The 20,827-nt window shown below is 27.7% G+C and overlaps 1 long non-coding RNA gene across 1 annotated transcript; it reads left to right on the forward strand.

Moving 5' to 3' along the window:
- The first annotated feature begins 1,722 nt into the window (after window positions 1–1,722).
- Window positions 1,723–18,216, forward strand: LOC126176952 (uncharacterized). Its single transcript, XR_007535714.1, has 2 exons — window positions 1,723–2,041; window positions 17,705–18,216. It is a non-coding gene; the product is annotated as an uncharacterized LOC126176952 (long non-coding RNA).
- The last annotated feature ends 2,611 nt before the right edge of the window (window positions 18,217–20,827 follow it).

Consider the following 20,827-nt stretch of genomic DNA (forward strand, 5'->3'; position numbering starts at 1 on the left):
ATTAATATAGATAATTATATTAATTATAATAATATAATTAGATATATTTTCTATAATTAAATTATTTAACTAATTAATATTTAAGTTAACTTAATATAAAGTTAATTTTATATTAATAACATATTACATTAATTTACATAATTGTATAAAATATATTTATTATATTATTTAATCTTTCTTTATTGTTAGTGAAAAGAAAGATTAAATAAGAAAGAATATAATACATTTATTGGTATACATGTTCCATATTAATCTTTATTTATATACAATAGAGAAGTTGTTGTGGTCATTCGAGGGTGCGTTTCTTTTTTTGTCATTCTTTGTGTTTTTTTTCCTTTTTTTTTCTTTAAATATTTGAATCTTTTATTTTTTCTTAATTTTATAAACTTTAAAGTTTATTATTTTGTTTCCAAAAGTTTTATTCTTGCTTATTTATTCACTTTTTCTTTGTATTATATGTAAGTTTTGTTAAACTAAATGTTCTATTTTGCAGTAATTTGATTTAATTATCAAGTGATTTTGGACTTAGCAATTGATTTAGTATTGGCATAATTCGTGCCAGCAGCCGCGGTTATACGATTGATACAAGTGAATATTATTGGTTAAAACAGTTGTTTATATTTTTAGGGTTAAAATATAAATTTGTAAGGTGAAATGTTAAAATTTATTTATAGCTCTTTTTATGAATCTGTGAAATTTAAATAATAAACTAGGATTAGATACCATATTATTTTAAATGTTAATTATATTTACCAGAGTACTATTAGTTAAGGTCTTTAAACCCAAAGAATTTGGCGGTATCTCATTCCATTCAGAGGAAACTACCCCGTGATTGTTAATACACGATTTACTCTACTTAATTTATTTGTTTGTATATCTCTGTTATCAGAGAATCTTTTTTGAGTTATAATTCTCAAGATTTATAATTATAAAATATTTCAGGTCAAGCTGCTGCTTACAGTTAAGAGGAGGTGGGTTACAATAGATTTTTGTTTATAACGGATTTGATGGTGAAATACTATTAATGAAGGTGGATTTGATAGTAATTTAATTTATTTAATTTAACTGATATTGGCTCTGAGGTGTGTACACATCGCCCGTCGCTCTCATTATTGCTTATTCTATTTTATTATTTTAATTTAGCTTCAATTTAGATGAGATAAGTCGTAACATAGTAGATGTACTGGAAAGTGTATCTAGTAAGAGTTTCAAGATATAACTTATTAGTAAAGTGTTTCATTTACACTGAAAATTTTTCTGTGCAAATCAGGATATCTTGATTATTTATTTTATTATATTTATTTTTTGTTTATTTAATTATTTAATAAAAATAATTTTGTTGAATTTTGTCTTAGTATATTTTGTAGAATTGATTTTTTAAATTATAGTTTATTGGTAATGTAATTGTTTCATGAAATATTATTTTAAATTTTTAAAAGTAGATTTTATTTATTGTACCTTTTGTATCAAGGTTTATCAAAATTTTAGTATTTACTTTACTTGTCTCGATTTGGGTTGATTTATAAATAATTTATAGTTAATGTATCATAATTATTATTAAATTATTTATAGAAGTGAGATGTTAATCATTTCCCAAGATATCTAGTTTCTTAAGAAAAAATTTAATTTTTTGAAGTTAGTTGTTTTTATTTAATTTTTTAAGTATAAATATTAACTTATTTATTCTTTAAAGGATAAGCTTTGAAGTTAATAACCTATAATTTGTTTTATAAAATATACAAGTAAGCTTTAAACCAGCTATCTCTAAGATTACATTTTAGTTCATTATTTTTTATTTTGATTTTATAATTATTTTAGGTTTTTTATTAAGATTATTTATTTAATTTTAAAATTTTTGTAATAATGATAGAATTAGTATATTTATTTGTATATAATTTTTATCTTGTGAATTTATTATAAGGAACTAGGCAAAATTGATTTCCGCCTGTTTATCAAAAACATGTCCTCTTGAAAATACTTTGAGGTCTGGCCTGCTCACTGAGCGGTTTTTAAAGAGCCGCGGTATTTTGACCGTGCAAAGGTAGCATAATCATTAGTCTCTTAATTAGTGGCTGGAATGAATGGCTTGACGAGAAATCAACTGTCTTTTAATAAATTTTTGAATTTAACTTTTGAGTCAAAAGGCTTAAATTTTTCTTTAGGATGAGGAGACCCTATAGAGCTTAACATTTTATTTTTATATAGTTTTTTGTTTGTCTTTCTATATTTAATGATGATATTTTGTTGGGGTGACATGAAGAATAAATAAACTCTTCATTATTATATCATTTATTTATGTTTGTTGTTTTGATCCATAATTTATGATCATAAGATTAAGTTACCTTAGGGATAACAGCGTAATTGTTTTTGAGAGCTCATATCGACAAAGCAGATTGCGACCTCGATGTTGGATTAAGAAAAATTTTGGGTGCAGTAGCCCAGTAATTAGGTCTGTTCGACCTTTAAATTCTTACATGATCTGAGTTCAGACCGGCGTGAGCCAGGTCGGTTTCTATCCTAAGATTATTAATTCATATTAGTACGAAAGGACCATGTGGTTGAAATATTTTTTATTTTATTGATTAATACTAATTAAATTACTATTTTGACAGATTAATGTGTTGAATTTAGAATTCATTTATGTAGATTTTTTCTACAAATAGTATTGATACTTTATGATTTATTTATGTTTATTTTGAATTTTCTTTTATTAGTTATTTGTGTTTTAATTAGTGTCGCTTTTTTAACTTTATTAGAGCGTAAGGTTTTAGGTTATATCCAAATTCGAAAGGGTCCAAATAAAGTAGGTTTTGTAGGAATTCCTCAACCTTTTAGTGATGCTATTAAGTTAATTTGTAAGGAGCAGCCAATTCCTATTATATCTAATTATTTACTTTATTATTTTTCTCCTGTTTTTAATTTAATAATTTCCTTGGCTGTTTGAGTAATTTTCCCTTACTTAACTTATATATGTTCTTTTTCTTATGGATTATTGTTTTTTTTATGTTGTACTAGATTAGGTGTTTATACTGTTATAATTGCTGGTTGATCTTCTAATTCAAATTATTCTTTATTAGGTTCTCTTCGTTCTGTTGCTCAAACAATTTCATATGAAGTTAGATTGGCTTTAATTTTATTATCTTTAATTATTTTAATTGGTAGTTTTAACATGTTTGATTTTATAAATTATCAGCTTTATTGTTGATTTATTATTATTTCTTTTCCTTTAGTTTTAGCTTGTTTTGCTTCTTGTTTAGCTGAAACTAACCGTACTCCTTTTGACTTTGCCGAAGGTGAATCTGAGTTAGTTTCAGGGTTTAATATTGAATATGGTGCAGGCGGGTTTACTTTAATTTTTTTAGCTGAGTATACTAGAATTGTTTTTATAAGAATATTATTAGCTTTAATTTTTTAGGTGGTGATTTTTATTCTTTTATATTTTTTATTAAGCTTGCTGTTATGTCCTTTGGTTTTATTTGAGTTCGGGGGACATTACCACGTTTTAGTTATGATAAGTTAATGTACTTAGCTTGAAAAAGTTTTTTGCCTTTATCTTTAAATTTTTTTATTTTCTTTGTCGGTTTAAAGATTTTATTTATTTCATTTATTTAGTGAAATTTTTAAGAAAAGTTAATAGAAGAGTTAAACTTCTAGTTTTATGTTTTCAAAACATATGCTTTTCCTAAGATAATTAACTTATTATTCCTTAATTAGTTTATCTCATGCGTTTGCAACATGTACATTAATTAGGAAGTATGTAAAGTAGATAATTGTTAAGATTTGTCCTGTTATAATATAAGGTTCTTCAACAGGTCATTTACCAATTCATGTTAATAAGCATACAACAACTACTATAATTCAGAATAAAATCTGATTAATAGGATAGAATTGAATACCTCGAAATGGTGTTTTATTATAAAATGGTAAAATTATTAAGATTCTAATTGATAAGAATAATGCAATAACACCTCCTAGCTTATTAGGGATTGATCGTAGAATTGCATATGCAAATAAGAAATATCATTCTGGTTGAATATGGACGGGGGTTACTAATGGGTTAGCAGGTACAAAATTATCTGGATCCCCTAGGAGGTAAGGATTAATCAAGCACAATATAATTAATAATGATGTTATTAATACAAATGTAATAGAATCCTTGAAAGTAAAGTATGGTTGAAATGGGATTTTTTCAATATCTCCATTTAGGCCTAATGGGTTATTAGACCCTGTTTGGTGAAGGAAGAATAAATGAATTGCTGCCATTGCAGCAATAATAAACGGTAGTACAAAATGGAATGTAAAGAATCGATTTAATGTTGCATTATCAACAGGAAATCCTCCTCATACTCATTGAACTAAATCTGTTCCTAAATATGGAATTGCTGATAATAAATTAGTAATTACTGTCGCATCTCAGAATGATATTTGACCTCAAGGTAAAACGTATCCTATAAATGCGGTTGCTATAACTAAGAATAGGATTACTGTACCAATTATTCAGGTGTGTATGTATATGTAAGATCCGTAGTAAATTCCTCGTCCGACATGTAAATAAATACAAATAAAAAATATAGAAGCTCCATTTGCGTGTAAGGTTCGAATAATTCAACCATTATTTACGTCTCGGCAGATGTGAACTACACTACTAAATGCTATTTCAATATTTGATGTATAATGTATAGCTAAAAATAGTCCGCTTACATTTTGAATTACCAAACATAACCCTAGTAGGGACCCAAAATTTCATCAAAATGAAATATTTGTTGGTGCAGGTAAATCAACTAAAGAGTTGTTAATGATTTTAATTAAAGGATGTCTTAATCATAAGGGTTTATTCATTAGTAAATGATCTTATTTTACGAATAGGCCCCTGGTTAATATTGGTGATTTTAACAACTGCTAATAGTGCTAAAAATAAATAAATAATTATTATTATTGTAATAATGAATGTTGGTCTATTATGTAGTTTTTCTAAAGATATTGTTATTTCTTGATAATTGATTGAATTATCAATATTTATAGTTTCAGTATTTTTGAAAAAGTGTATAAATATTGTTATATCTAAAATAATTAATGTTGATATAATAAATACTCATACTGTTAAGGTAACAATTATCGTAATTGATTTATGTTGAAATATTTCGTTTGATGCAATTCTCGTAATATAAATAAATAGGACTAATATACCACCAAGAAACGTTAAAAATAAAATATATGATAATCAATATCTTTCCATTATTGTTCCTGTTATTAGCCCAACTAAAAAAGTTTGTAGGATAATGAAAAGCATTATTGAAATTGGGTGTGTTAATTTAATAAAATTAATATTTATGACGTTTGATAGTGATATAATTATTATTTTGATCATTTCAGGGGTTAGTTTATTAAAAATATCGGTTTTGGGGACTGACGATGGAAATCTTTTTCACCTCTGAAGTTTTAAAAGCGGGGGCTAGGCTTATTTCCGGTTTACAAGACCGGCGTTTTTTTTAAACTATTAAAACTAATATTTATATTCTCTGTTTTTACTTCTTTATTGATTTATTTTGCTGGTGTTTATGTTTTTTCTTCTAAACATAAGCATTTATTAATGGTTCTTTTGAGATTAGAATATATTGTTCTTTCTTTATTTATATTAGTTATTGTTTTTCTTATTGAGTTTGATTATGATTATTTTTTTCCTGTTATTTTTTTGGTTTTTTCTGTTTGTGAAGGTGCTTTAGGTCTTTCTATTTTAGTCTCAATAATTCGCTCTCATGGGAATGATTATTTTAATTCTTTTGGTTTATCTTTATGTTAAAGTATTTATTTATATCTATTTTTTTGATCCCTCTTTGTTTGGTTAATAATTGTTGATGGTTGGTTCATTCTTTAATGTTTCTGTCTAGTTTTGTTTTTATGACTTGTGTTTATTCATATTCAGATTTGAATATGATTAGATATTATTTTGGTATTGATTATTTTTCTTTTAGTTTGATTTTGCTTAGTTTTTGAATTTGTTCTTTAATAATTACTGCTAGAGGTTCAGTTTATTTAAGTTCTTATCATTCTAATTTTGTTGTCTTTATAGTCTTAATTTTAATGATTATACTTTATTGTTCGTTTGCTAGATTGAGTCTTCTTTCTTTTTATATTTTTTTAGGCTAGATTAGTTCCTACTTTACTTTTGATTTTAGGTCGAGGTTATCAACCTGAACGTTTACAGGCTGGTGTTTATTTAATTTTTTATACTCTGGTTGCTAGATTGCCTTTATTATTAGTGTTGTTTAGGGTTTATGATTTTTCTAATACTTTATATTTTCCTTTATTGGTTGATTTGGGTTCTTATTATTTTATATTTTATGTGTTTATAATTCTTGCTTTTTTAGTTAAGATGCCAATATTTTTGGTTCATTTATGGGTTCCTAAGGCTCATGTTGAGGCCCCTATTTCAGGTAGAATGATTCTTGCTAGTGTTTTATTAAAGTTAGGTGGTTATGGTATTTTTCGTGTTATGAAGGTTATTTCTTATTTGGGTTTAAAGTTTAATTATTTTTGATTGTCTTTAGGTTTGTCCTGTGGGGTTATTGTTAGATTTATTTGTTTTCGTCAGGTTGATTTAAAGTCGTTAATTGCATATTCTTCTGTTCCTCATATAAGAATAGTTATTGGAGGATTGATGACTATGAATTGAGGGGGTTGTATGGGTTCTCTTTCTTTAATGGTTGGTCATGGTTTGTGTTCGTCTGGTTTATTTTGTTTATCTAATATTATTTATGAGCATTTAGGTAGACGAAGATTATTAATTAACAAAGGTATAATTAATTTGATACCGAGAATGGCTTTATGATGATTCCTTTTGAGATCATCTAATATAGCTGCCCCTCCTTCTTTAAATTTGGTAGGTGAACTTAGATTATTAAATAGAATTATGTCTTGAACTTCTTTTAGATTTTTTGCTTTAATTTTTTTGTCTTTTTTTTAGAGCTATTTATACTTTATATATATATTCTTATTCTCAGCATGGTAATTATTATTCTGGTGTTTATACTTGTTCTCTTGGTTATTTTCGTGAATATCATCTTTTACTTTTACATTGATTGCCTTTAAATATTGTTTGTTTAAAGGGAGAGTATTTTTTTGTTTAGGTTGCTTAAGTATTTTAATTAAAAATGTTGTTTTGTGGAATCAATGATATGAATTTTTCATCTAGAACTATAATTTTTATTTTGGGTATTTATTATTTAATAATTGATTATAGAGTTTTTGTTGAATGAGAACTTTTTAATTTAAATGGTTCTATGGTTGTTATGACTTTAATTTTGGATTGAATGTCTCTTATTTTTATGTCTTTTGTTATGTATATTTCTTCTTTGGTTATTTATTATAGAGAGGATTATATATCGGGAGAAAAAAATATAAATCGTTTTATTATTATTGTTTTAATATTTATTCTTTCTATAGGTTTTTTAATTATTAGTCCTAATTTGATTAGAATTTTATTAGGATGGGATGGTTTAGGTTTAGTTTCTTATTGCTTAGTTATTTACTACCAAAATGTGAAATCTTATAGTGTGGGTATATTAACTGCACTTTCTAATCGTATTGGTGATGTTGCTATTTTAATTTCTATTGCTTGAATATTAAATTTTGGTGGTTGAAATTATATTTATTATTATGATTTTATTTCTCATTCTTTTGAAATAAAGCTTATTACTATATTAATTGTTTTAGCAGTTATAACTAAAAGAGCTCAAATTCCCTTTTCTTCTTGACTTCCTGCTGCTATGGCTGCTCCTACTCCTGTTTCTGCTTTGGTTCATTCTTCTACTCTTGTTACTGCTGGGGTTTATTTTTAATTCGTTTCAGACCAATATTAGATACTTATAATTGTGGTTGATTCATACTTTTAATTGGTTGTATAACTATATTTATGGCTGGTTTGGGGGCGAATTTTGAATTTGATTTGAAGAAAATTATAGCTCTTTCTACTTTAATACAACTTGGTTTAATGATAAGAATTTTGGCTATGGGTTACCCAAAACTTGCATTTTTTCATTTATTAGCTCATGCTTTATTTAAGGCTTTATTGTTTATGTGTGCAGGTTCAATAATTCATAATTTAAAGGATTCTCAGGATATTCGTTTTATAGGTTCGATTGTTAATTTTATGCCTTTAACTTCAGTTTGTTTTAATGTTTCTAGTTTGTCTTTGTGTGATATACCATTTTTAGCAGGTTTTTATTCAAAGGATTTAATTCTTGAAATGGTTTGTTTAAGATGAATTAATTGTTTGATTTTTTTCTTTATTTCTTTTCTATGGGTTTAACTGCTTCTTATTCTTTTCGTCTTTTTTATTATTCAATATCTGGTGATAATAATTTTTATTCTAGATTTTCTTTTGATGATAAGGGTTATTATATTTCGTTTGGTATAATTGGTTTATTGTTTGGTGCTGTTTTTGGTGGTAGTCTTTTGTCTTGGTTAATTTTTCCTATTCCTCATGTGATTGCCTTGCCTTATTATTTAAAGTTTTTAACTATTACTGTAGTTGTTTTGGGTGCTTATTTGGATTATCTTATTTCTAATTTTGATTTTTCTCAAAATTTATTTTCTTTAAGTATAATTTCTTTTGTCAGATTTGCTGGTTCTATGTGGTTTATACCTTTTCTTTCAACTAAGTTTATTAGATAAATTCCTTTAAAATTGGGTTATTATTCATCTAAATCATTTGATTATGGTTGGGGTAAATTATTTGGTGGTCAAGGTTTGTATAGACTATTTATTTATTTTTATTGGTTATATACAAGGTTGATATGATTCTAATTTTAAGATTTATCTTTTAACTTTTATTTTTTGAATATTTATTTTGGTGGTATTATTTTTCGTTTACTTAAATAGCTTATAATTAGAGCGTGACACAGAAGATGTTAAGGAAGTATTTTTACTTTTAGGTATTTATAAATATACATATATTATTTTTACAGCGAAAATGTAATGTTTTATTTAAACTATATAAATTTTAGAAATGTTAACGGAATTTAACCGCTAATATAAAAAGTTAGCAGCTTTCATATTGGCTTTACATTTCCTTAATTGGAACTTTATAGTTCAATTATATTATTAACAGTAATACGCCTCTTTTTGGCTTCAATTAATAAGAATAAAGGTATTTTATTTACCAACCTTCCAGGTCGAAACTGACTGCAATATTTCGCTTCTTATTCTATTTAAGGTTGATTGATTATATCAATGAATGCAACCCAAATGTTATGTTTAACTACAACCCTTTATTCTGCTCATTGTAAGGCTCCTTGATTTCATTCATGATATAGTCCACCTAGTAATACTATAATAAAAAATATTGTTGATATTGTTCAGATTATAATGTCTGAAGTTTTTAAAATAATTACAATTGGAAGGATTAGTGTGATTTCTATGTCAAAAATTAAGAAAATTACTGCAATTAAGAATAATCGAAGTGAGAAGGGTATTCGTGGCGATCTTTTTGGGTCAAATCCACACTCAAATGGTGATCTTTTTTCTCGGTCATTAATTAATTTTTTTGATAATGCTGTTGCAAGGATTATAACAATTATTGGAATAATAAATCTAATAAAAATTCTTGTAGATAAAATTAGGATTGTTTTTCTTGATTTATATCAAGCTTTTTGATTGGAAGTCAAATGTACTATTTATACTAGAAAAACAATTATCTACCTCATCAATAAATAGAGATGTATAAAAATAATCATACTACGTATACAAAGTGTCAGAATCATGCTGCTGCTTCAAATCCAAAGTGGTGTCTTGGTGAGAATTGGTTTATTGAATGTCGGAGCAGACATGTTGATAAGAAAATTGTTCCGATAATTACATGTAGTCCATGGAATCCTGTTGCAACAAAGAATGTTGATCCATAAACCGTGTCTGCAATGGTGAAGGGTGCTTCTCAATATTCATATGCTTGAAGTATAGTGTAGTATAGTCCTAGTAATACTGTGAAGAATAGTCCTTGTAATGCTTGAGTATGATTAGATTCTATTAAACTATGATGTGCTCATGTTACTGTTACTCCTGATGCTAAAAGAATAGCTGTATTAAGTAATGGAATTTGTATAGGATTAAAAGGTTGGATTCCTATTGGGGGTCATAATATTCCTAGTTCAATAGTAGGGGCTAGTCTTCTTCTAAAAAATGCTCAGAAAAATGAAACAAAGAATAGTACTTCTGATGCAATAAATAAAATTATTTCTCATCGTAATCCAATTCGTACAAATTGGGGGTCATAATATTCCTAGTTCAATAGTAGGGGCTAGTCTTCTTCTAAAAAATGCTCAGAAAAATGAAACAAAGAATAGAACTTCTGATGCAATAAATAAAATTTTTCCTCATCGTAATCCAATTGATACAAATCCCGTATGTAGTCCTTGGTATGTTCCTTCTCGTACTACATCTCGTCATCATTGAATTATAGTTAGTAAGGTAATTCCAAACCCGATTATAAATAAGTTAATGTTAAATAGGTGAAATCATTTTGCTAGTCCTGATACTAGAACTATGCTCCAATTGCTCCTGTTAATGGTCAAGGTCTGTAATCTACTAAGTGGAATGGGTGGTTTGAGTGAATTGTTAACATAGGTTTAGTATACTTCTCTAGAATATAAAGTTCTTAAAATTGAGAAAACATAAGCTTGAATTATTGCTACTGCTGATTCTAGAATTAACAGAAGTATTTGTCCAATAATTAATAGTGAAATTAAGTTTATTGCTATAGATGGTCCTGTATTTCCTAGTAATGTTAATAGTAAGTGTCCTGCAATTATATTTGCTGCTAGTCGTACTGCTAGTGTACCTGGTCGAATGACATTTCTAATTGTTTCAATTAATACTATAAATGATACTAATGCAGGCGGTGTTCCTTGAGGAACAAGGTGTGTAAATATGTGATTAGTATGATTAATTCATCCAAATAACATAAATCTTAATCATATAGGTAGAGCGATTCCAAATGTTAATGCTAAATGTCTTGTTCTAGTAAAGATGTAAGGGATTAATCTTATGAAATTATTAAATAGTATTATAATAAAGATTAAAATAAAGATGAATGTTGTTCCATTAAATGATATTGGTCCTAGTAATGTTTTAAATTCATTGTGTAAGGTTAAGTTTAGTTTATTTCAAATAATATTAATTCGTGATGGTGTAATTCAAAACATTGATGGGATTAATAATAATCCTAAGAATGTTCTAGTTCAATTTAATGATAAATTGAAGATATTAGTTGATGGATCAAATGTTGAAAATAAATTTGTTATCATTTTCAATTTAAGTTTTTTATATCAGTTGTTCTTTTTTCTGCTCTTTTAATAAGATTTGGTTTAAATGAGAAAAAGTTCATTTGATTAAATAAAATTAATGTAGCCGAAAATATAATGAATAGGGAGAATCATATGAGAGGGGATATTTGAGGGATTTGGATTAAGTTTCCCCATCAGAAGTAGTCGTTAATTTACTATTTTTTGGTTTAAGAGACCATTACTTACTTTCAGTCATCTGATGTATTTCAAGGTGTACTAATTATTTAGTTATTTTAGATTGACACTCTAATGTTATATATTTTAACTAACTCCTTAGATTATCTTAGATAATCACTTGATAAATAAGTTCTTTCAATTACAATTGGTATGAATCTGTGGTTCACTCCACAGATTTCTGAACATTGTCCAAAGAACAGTCCAGGCCGGTTTATTGTAAATGTTCCTTGGTTTAGTCGACCTGGCGTTGCGTCAATTTTAACCCCTAATGCAGGTACTGCTCATGAGTGTAGAACGTCTGATGCTATTGTTAATACTCGTACTTCTGTATTTATTGGTAGAATTGTTCGGTTATCTACATCTAGAAGTCTAAATGAGTCGTTTTCTAGGTCTTGCTCTGGTGTTATATAAGTGTCAAATTCTACATCTATAAAGTCTGAATATTCATATCTTCAGTATCATTGTCGTCCAATTGTTTTAATTGTGATTATTGCATCTACTGAATCATCAAGTAAATATAGTAGTCGTAATGATGGGAGTGCAATAAAAATTAGTGTAATTGCTGGTAGTGCTGTTCAGATTGTTTCAATTAAATGTCCATGAAGTATGTTTCGGATTGTATAGGCAATAAATAATATATAACTTAGAGCATAACCTACAATTACTGTAATTAATAATAATACGACTATAGTATGATCATGGAAGAATGATAGTTACTCCATTAATGGGGAAGCTCCATCTTGAAGGGATAAATTTGATCATGTTGCCATTAATGAATTTTTCTAATAAAAGGTCAAACCTTTATTTGTAGAGCTTAAATCTACTGCACTAATCTGCCATATTAGAATCTAGAAATTAGTGGTAGTTCTGAGTAGCTGTGTTCTGCAGGCGGGTTATTTTGTAGTCATTCTGTTGATCTTCTTATATTAGCTCTAAATATGATTGCTCGGTTTGTAACCATTCTTTCTCATATAATTACAATGAATATAATGATTCCTACAATAGAAATTGTAGACCCAATTCTTGACACTATGTTTCATGATGTATATGCATCTGGATAATCTGATTATCGTCGTGGTATTCCTGCTAGTCCTAGGAAGTGTTGAGGGAAAAATGTTAAGTTTACTCCAATAAATATGATTGTAAATTGGATTTTTAATCATGTATTATTTATAGTTAATCCTGTAAATAATGGGTATCATTGAATAACACCTCCTATGATTGCAAATACTGCTCCTATGGATAATACATAATGGAAGTGGGCTACTACATAATATGTATCATGTAATACGATGTCAAGTGATGAATTTGCTAATACTAATCCTGTTAGCCCACCAATTGTGAATAGAAAAATAAATCCTAAAGCTCATAATAGTGGTGGATTGAATTTGAATTTAGTTCCATATAGTGTAGCTAATCATCTGAATACCTTAATTTCTGTAGGTACAGCAATAATTATTGTTGCTGATCTAAAGTAAGCTCGTGTGTCAACGTCTATTCCTACTGTGAATATGTGATGTGCTCATACAATAAATCCTATTAGTCCAATTGATAATATAGCATAAATTATACCTAATGTTCCAAATGATTCAATTTTTCCTCTTTCTTGGCATACAATGTGAGAGATGATTGCAAATCCTGGAAGAATTAAAATGTAAACTTCTGGGTGTCCAAAGAATCAAAATAGGTGTTGATATAGAATTGGGTCACCTCCTCCCGCAGGGTCAAAGAATGATGTATTTAAATTTCGATCTGTTAATAGTATAGTAATAGCTCCTGCTAATACTGGAAGCGATAAAAGGAGGAGAAGGGCTGTAATAGCTACGGATCATACAAATAAAGGTGTTTGATCTAGAGTTATACTTTCTGATCGTATATTAATTGCTGTTGTAATGAAGTTTATTGCACCAAGAATAGATGATACACCTGCTAAGTGAAGCGAGAAAATAGCCAGGTCTACAGATGCTCCTCCATGTGCGATAGCTCCTGCAAGAGGGGGGTAAACTGTTCACCCTGTACCAGCACCGTTATCTACTATAGAATATGTAAGAAGAAGGGTTAGTGAAGGCGGTAGTAATCAAAAACTTATATTATTTATTCGTGGGAACGCTATATCTGGTGCACCAATTATTAATGGTACGAGTCAATTACCAAATCCACCAATTATAATAGGTATTACTATAAAAAAATTATTACAAATGCGTGGGCTGTAATAATAACATTATAAATTTGGTCATCTCCAATTAGAGATCCTGGTTGACCAAGTTCGGCACGAATAAGCATTCTTATTGATGTTCCTACTATTCCTGCTCACGCTCCAAATAAGAAGTATAAAGTACCAATATCCTTATGGTTTGTTGAGAATAATCATTTTTGCGGTAAGATGGCTGAATTTAAGGTGGTAGACTGTAAATCTACTTATGAGATGTTTCTCTCTTACCATGCGGTTAGGCCTTATATTCAATTATGATTCTAGACTGCAATTCTAGAGGTGTGAAATTTTACTAAGGCCTAAAAGATTATTCTTTTAATTATAACTTTGAAGGTTATTAGTTTAGTTAACTGAAGTCCTTAGTATAATGAGATTAAGGTTGATGTTGAGATTAATCCTATTGTTGAAATTATTACTGTTATAGGGAGAATAATTCTTGATTTTTGAGACTTTATTTTTATAGATCATGAATTTTCTGTGTATGACATAATTAGGGCTGAGAATCTAATACGTATATAATAGTAAAGTGTAATTGTAGTTAATACAAACATAATGGTTATAATAGTTGTTATGTTATTTTCTATTAATGATTGTATTAGAATTCATTTTGGTAGAAACCCAAGGAATGGTGGCAAACCACCTAAGGATAGAAGAGATAAAAATATTATGAATTACTTTCAGTTTTTATATTTCTGGCTGAATAAATTTGGTTTATAGAAATAGATTTATTTGCTTAAATAATAAGACCATAATTAATCTTAATAGTGAGTAAATAATAAAGTGTAGTTCTCAGATGTTTTCTCTAACTGTTAGGGATCTAATTATTCACCCTAAATGTCTAATTGAGGAATATGCTAGAAGTTGTCATAGAGATGTTTGATTTAAACCACCTATTGCCCCAATAATAATTCTTAGGATGATAATTGTTCAAATGAAAGTTCTTAGTTGAATACAATAAGATAATACCATTATTGGGGCAATTTTTTGTCATGTTATTAGTGTTAAACAGTTATTTCATCTTGAAGCTCCTATTACTTCTGGAAATCAGAAATGAAAAGGTGCAGCCCCAATCTTTAATAATAATCTAGATCTAATTATTATTGATGGAATAAATTCTGTTTCTCATCCTATGGATATTTTATTTGAATCGGAAAAATTGAAAATAATAGTATTGTCGATGATATTGCTTGGACAATAAAATTTTTAATTGATGACTCATTTATTATTATATTTTTATTTCTTGTTAGGAGCAGAATAAATGAAAGTAAGTTGATCTCAAGTCCTATTCAAACTCCAAATCAGGAGTTTGATGAAATGGACAGGATCATTCCTATCATTAATGTTGATAGGAAGAGAAGTTTTGTAGAGTTGTTGGTCATTAAAAAGGAGAGGATTGATACCTCTATAAATGGGGTATGAACCCATTAGCTTGGTTAGCTTACATTTTTACAATAAGGTGTATGATGCACGTTAGTTTTTGATACTAAAGGAGCTAGTTTAATTCTGTCTTATGTAATTTTTAATGAAGGTAATTTTTATTTACTTGATTTACCCTATCAAGGTAACCCTTTAATCAGGCACTTCATTTATATTTAATATATAAATTAAAAATTTTTATTAAAAATTTGTTTATGTATTATTTTGGTTATTTCTAATTAATTTATCTCGGTTTGGATAATTCGAACATATATTATATATAATAAATAAATTATATTAATATATTACATTTAATTAAATTTAAATACCTATAATGTTATTTTATTATTATTAAATGATTATTTTAATACATTTATTTACCTAGGATTATAGCTGCTTATGTTTTTAGCTTAAAATAGGTTATTATATTATAAATTATATAATAATATGTAAATTAATATTAAATATTATTATAATTGGATATAATAAATATAATTTATATTATTAAATATTAAATATTATATTAATATAGATAATTATATTAATTATAATAATATAATTAGATATATTTTCTATAATTAAATTATTTAACTAATTAATATTTAAGTTAACTTAATATAAAGTTAATTTTATATTAATAACATATTACATTAATTTACATAATTGTATAAAATATATTTATTATATTATTTAATCTTTCTTTATTGTTAGTGAAAAGAAAGATTAAATAAGAAAGAATATAATACATTTATTGGTATACATGTTCCATATTAATCTTTATTTATATACAATAGAGAAGTTGTTGTGGTCATTCGAGGGTGCGTTTCTTTTTTTTGTCATTCTTTGTGTTTTTTTTTCCTTTTTTTTTCTTTAAATATTTGAATCTTTTATTTTTTCTTAATTTTATAAACTTTAAAGTTTATTATTTTGTTTCCAAAAGTTTTATTCTTGCTTATTTATTCACTTTTTCTTTGTATTATATGTAAGTTTTGTTAAACTAAATGTTCTATTTTGCAGTAATTTGATTTAATTATCAAGTGATTTTGGACTTAGCAATTGATTTAGTATTGGCATAATTCGTGCCAGCAGCCGCGGTTATACGATTGATACAAGTGAATATTATTGGTTAAAACAGTTGTTTATATTTTTAGGGTTAAAATATAAATTTGTAAGGTGAAATGTTAAAATTTATTTATAGCTCTTTTTATGAATCTGTGAAATTTAAATAATAAACTAGGATTAGATACCATATTATTTTAAATGTTAATTATATTTACCAGGGTACTATTAGTTAAGGTCTTTAAACCCAAAGAATTTGGCGGTATCTCATTCCATTCAGAGGAAACTACCCCGTGATTGTTAATACACGATTTACTCTACTTAATTTATTTGTTTGTATATCTCTGTTATCAGAGAATCTTTTTTGAGTTATAATTCTCAAGATTTATAATTATAAAATATTTCAGGTCAAGCTGCTGCTTACAGTTAAGAGGAGGTGGGTTACAATAGATTTTTGTTTATAACGGATTTGATGGTGAAATACTATTAATGAAGGTGGATTTGATAGTAATTTAATTTATTTAATTTAACTGATATTGGCTCTGAGGTGTGTACACATCGCCCGTCGCTCTCATTATTGCTTATTCTATTTTATTATTTTAATTTAGCTTCAATTTAGATGAGATAAGTCGTAACATAGTAGATGTACTGGAAAGTGTATCTAGTAAGAGTTTCAAGATATAACTTATTAGTAAAGTGTTTCATTTACACTGAAAATTTTTCTGTGCAAATCAGGATATCTTGATTATTTATTTTATTATATTTATTTTTTGTTTATTTAATTATTTAATAAAAATAATTTTGTTGAAATTTGTCTTAGTATATTTTGTAGAATTGATTTTTTAAATTATAGTTTATTGGTAATGTAATTGTTTTATGAAATATTATTTTAAATTTTTAAAAGTAGATTTTATTTATTGTACCATTTGTATCAGGGTTTATCAAAATTTTAGTATTTACTTGTCTCGATTTGGGTTGATTTATAAATAATTTATAGTTAATGTATCATAATTATTATTAAATTATTTATAGAAATGAGATGTTAATCGTTTCCCAAGATATCTAGTTTCTTAAGAAAAAATTTAATTTTTTGAAGTTAGTTGTTTTTATTTAATTTTTTAAGTATAAATATTAACTTATTTATTCTTTAAAGGATAAGCTTTGAAGTTAATAACCTATAATTTGTTTTATAAAATATAATAGTAAGCTTTAAACCAGCTATCTCTAAGATTACGTTTTAGTTCATTATTTTTTATTTTGATTTTATAATTATTTTAGGTTTTTTATTAAGATTATTTATTTAATTTTAAAATTTTTTTAATAATGATAGAATTAGTATATTTATTTGTATATAATTTTTATCTTGTGAATTTATTATAAGGAACTAGGCAAAATTGATTTCCGCCTGTTTATCAAAAACATGTCCTCTTGAAAATACTTTGAGGTCTGGCCTGCTCACTGAGCGGTTTTTAAAGAGCCGCGGTATTTTGACTGTGCAAAGGTAGCATAATCATTAGTCTCTTAATTAGTGGCTGGAATGAATGGCTTGACGAGAAATCAACTGTCTCTTAATAAATTTTTGAATTTAACTTTTGAGTCAAAAGGCTTAAATTTTTCTTTAGGACGAGAAGACCCTATAGAGCTTAACATTTTACTTTTATATAGTTTTTTGTTTGTCTTTCTATATTTAATGATGATATTTTGTTGGGGTGACATGAAGAATAAATAAACTCTTCATTATTATATCATTTATTTATGTTTGTTGTTTTGATCCATAATTTATGATCATAAGATTAAGTTACCTTAGGGATAACAGCGTAATTGTTTTTGAGAGCTCATATTGACAAAGCAGATTGCGACCTCGATGTTGGATTAAGAAAAATTTTGGGTGCAGTAGCCCAGTAATAGGGTCTGTTCGACCTTTAAATTCTTACATGATCTGAGTTCAGACCGGCGTGAGCCAGGTCGGTTTCTATCCTAAGATTATTAATTCATATTAGTACGAAAGGACCATGTGGTTGAAATATTTTTTATTTTATTGATTAATACTAATTAAATTACTATTTTGACAGATTAATGTGTTGAATTTAGAATTCATTTATGTAGATTTTTTCTACAAATAGTATTGATACTTTATGATTTATTTATGTTTATTTTGAATTTTCTTTTATTAGTTATTTGTGTTTTAATTAGTGTCGCTTTTTTAACTTTATTAGAGCGTAAGGTTTTAGGTTATATCCAAATTCGAAAGGGTCCAAATAAAGTAGGTTTTGTAGGAATTCCTCAACCTTTTAGTGATGCTATTAAGTTAATTTGTAAGGAGCAGCCAATTCCTATTATATCTAATTATTTACTTTATTATTTTTCTCCTGTTTTTAATTTAATAATTTCCTTGGCTGTTTGAGTAATTTTCCCTTACTTAACTTATATATATTATTTTTCTTATGGATTTTTGTTTTTTTATGTTTTACTAGATTTGGTGTTTATACTGTTATAATTGCTGGTTGATCTTCTAATTCAAATTATTCTTTATTAGGTTCTCTTCGTTCTGTTGCTCAAACAATTTCATATGAAGTTAGTTTGGCTTTAATTTTATTATCTTTAATTATTTTAATTGGTAGTTTTAACATGTTTGATTTTATAAATTATCAGCTTTATTGTTGATTTATTATTATTTCTTTTCCTTTAACTTTAGCTTGTTTTGCTTCTTGTTTAGCTGAAACTAACCGTACTCCTTTTGACTTTGCCGAAGGTGAATCTGAGTTAGTTTCAGGGTTTAATATTGAATATGGTGCAGGTGGGTTTACTTTAATTTTTTTAGCTGAGTATACTAGAATTGTTTTTATAAGAATATTATTAGCTTTAATTTTTTAGGTGGTGATTTTTATTCTTTTATATTTTTTATTAAGCTTGCTGTTATGTCCTTTGGTTTTATTTGAGTTCGGGGGACATTACCACGTTTTCGTTATGATAAGTTAATGTACTTAGCTTGAAAAAGTTTTTTGCCTTTATCTTTAAATTTTTTTATTTTCTTTGTCGGTTTAAAGATTTTATTTATTTCATTTATTTAGTGAAATTTTTAAGAAAAGTTAATAGAAGAGTTAAACTTCTAGTTTTATGTTTTCAAAACATATGCTTTTCCTAAGATAATTAACTTATTATTCCTTAATTAGTTTATCTCATGCGTTTGCAACATGTACATTAATTAGGAAGTATGTAAAGTAGATAATTGTTAAGATTTGTCCTGTTATAATATAAGGTTCTTCAACAGGTCGTTTACCAATTCATGTTAATAAGCATACAACAGCTACTATAATTCAGAATAAAATCTGATTAATAGGATAGAATTGAATACCTCGAAATGGTGTTTTATTATAAAATGGTAAAATTATTAAGATTCTAATTGATAAGAATAATGCAATAACACCTCCTAGCTTATTAGGGATTGATCGTAGAATTGCATATGCAAATAAGAAATACCATTCTGGTTGAATATGGACGGGGGCTACTAATGGGTTAGCAGGTACAAAATTATCTGGATCCCCTAGGAGGTAAATGCGTTTTAAGTGCAGAACCGAGTAACCTTAGAAATGCATTTGTTTATGTTCTCTGTTACCAATTTCCTCTTGGTACTGACCACAGATACTAGAACAATACTTTAAAATTGATAGCACGGCTGATTTACATAAAATACTCAAGTACCATCAGTCTGGAGTTCCACCATGCATAAAAACCGCACATTTCTTATTCTTAACCGTCTATTATATGATCACAGCACTTTCATATCTACTATACACCAATAAGGGGTGCTAACCTCCTCGACATGTGTGCATCTGGAGAAATCTTGTGCACTTGGAAGTACTGAGGCAGCCAGCATTCTGAGCCACTCTGTATTGTTGCCAGATGCATCCAAGATGGTGGCGATGACGTCATCCAAAATGGAGGCGTGTAGACTTAGCAAAAGCGCATGACGTCATCCAAGATGCCGGATTTTGGCGGGAAGCTTGAATTTTGGTGGGAAGAAGGTCAATTGGGATACCTCCACTAACCTTACCCCCCTCCTCACCCCTGCCCCAGAAAAATGTTGGGAAGTTCAAATTCCAACAGGATAATGCATCACACCACAGTTATCTCTACTCACCTAAGCAAATGGTGGGAAGATAGGTCACTTGAACTACCTCCACTAACCTAAGTCATCCGACCACCACCTCATCCTAGGAACTGGCGCCAAGTCTGAATTTTGGCAGTAAAGAAAGGTCGCCTGGGCTATCTCTACTGACCTAAGTCACCTGACCACCACCTCTTCCTAGAGATTGGCAGGGAGAGGACTCGACCTGTGCTTGACATAAGCCTTTATTATTTTGCATGCTCTATTTTATTTAAACAATTAGAGGTATTACCACCATCTAGTGTGCTTGCTAAGGGATCTGGCTCCAACTGACCTAGAACACGATACCACCACCAGAGAGTGCTGTCATGTTCCTGTGGTGTAATCAAAGATGGTGGGGGAAATAGTGGGAAACAGTGTGTTCACCATGGGGCCGGGACTCCAACTGACCTAGAACACAGTACCACCACTAGAGGGTGCTCTCATCCATGATGTAATCCAAGATGACGGTTTGGG

This window comes from Schistocerca cancellata, chromosome 3, assembly GCF_023864275.1.
Source record: "Schistocerca cancellata isolate TAMUIC-IGC-003103 chromosome 3, iqSchCanc2.1, whole genome shotgun sequence".
Classification (NCBI taxonomy): Eukaryota; Metazoa; Arthropoda; class Insecta; order Orthoptera; family Acrididae; genus Schistocerca; species Schistocerca cancellata.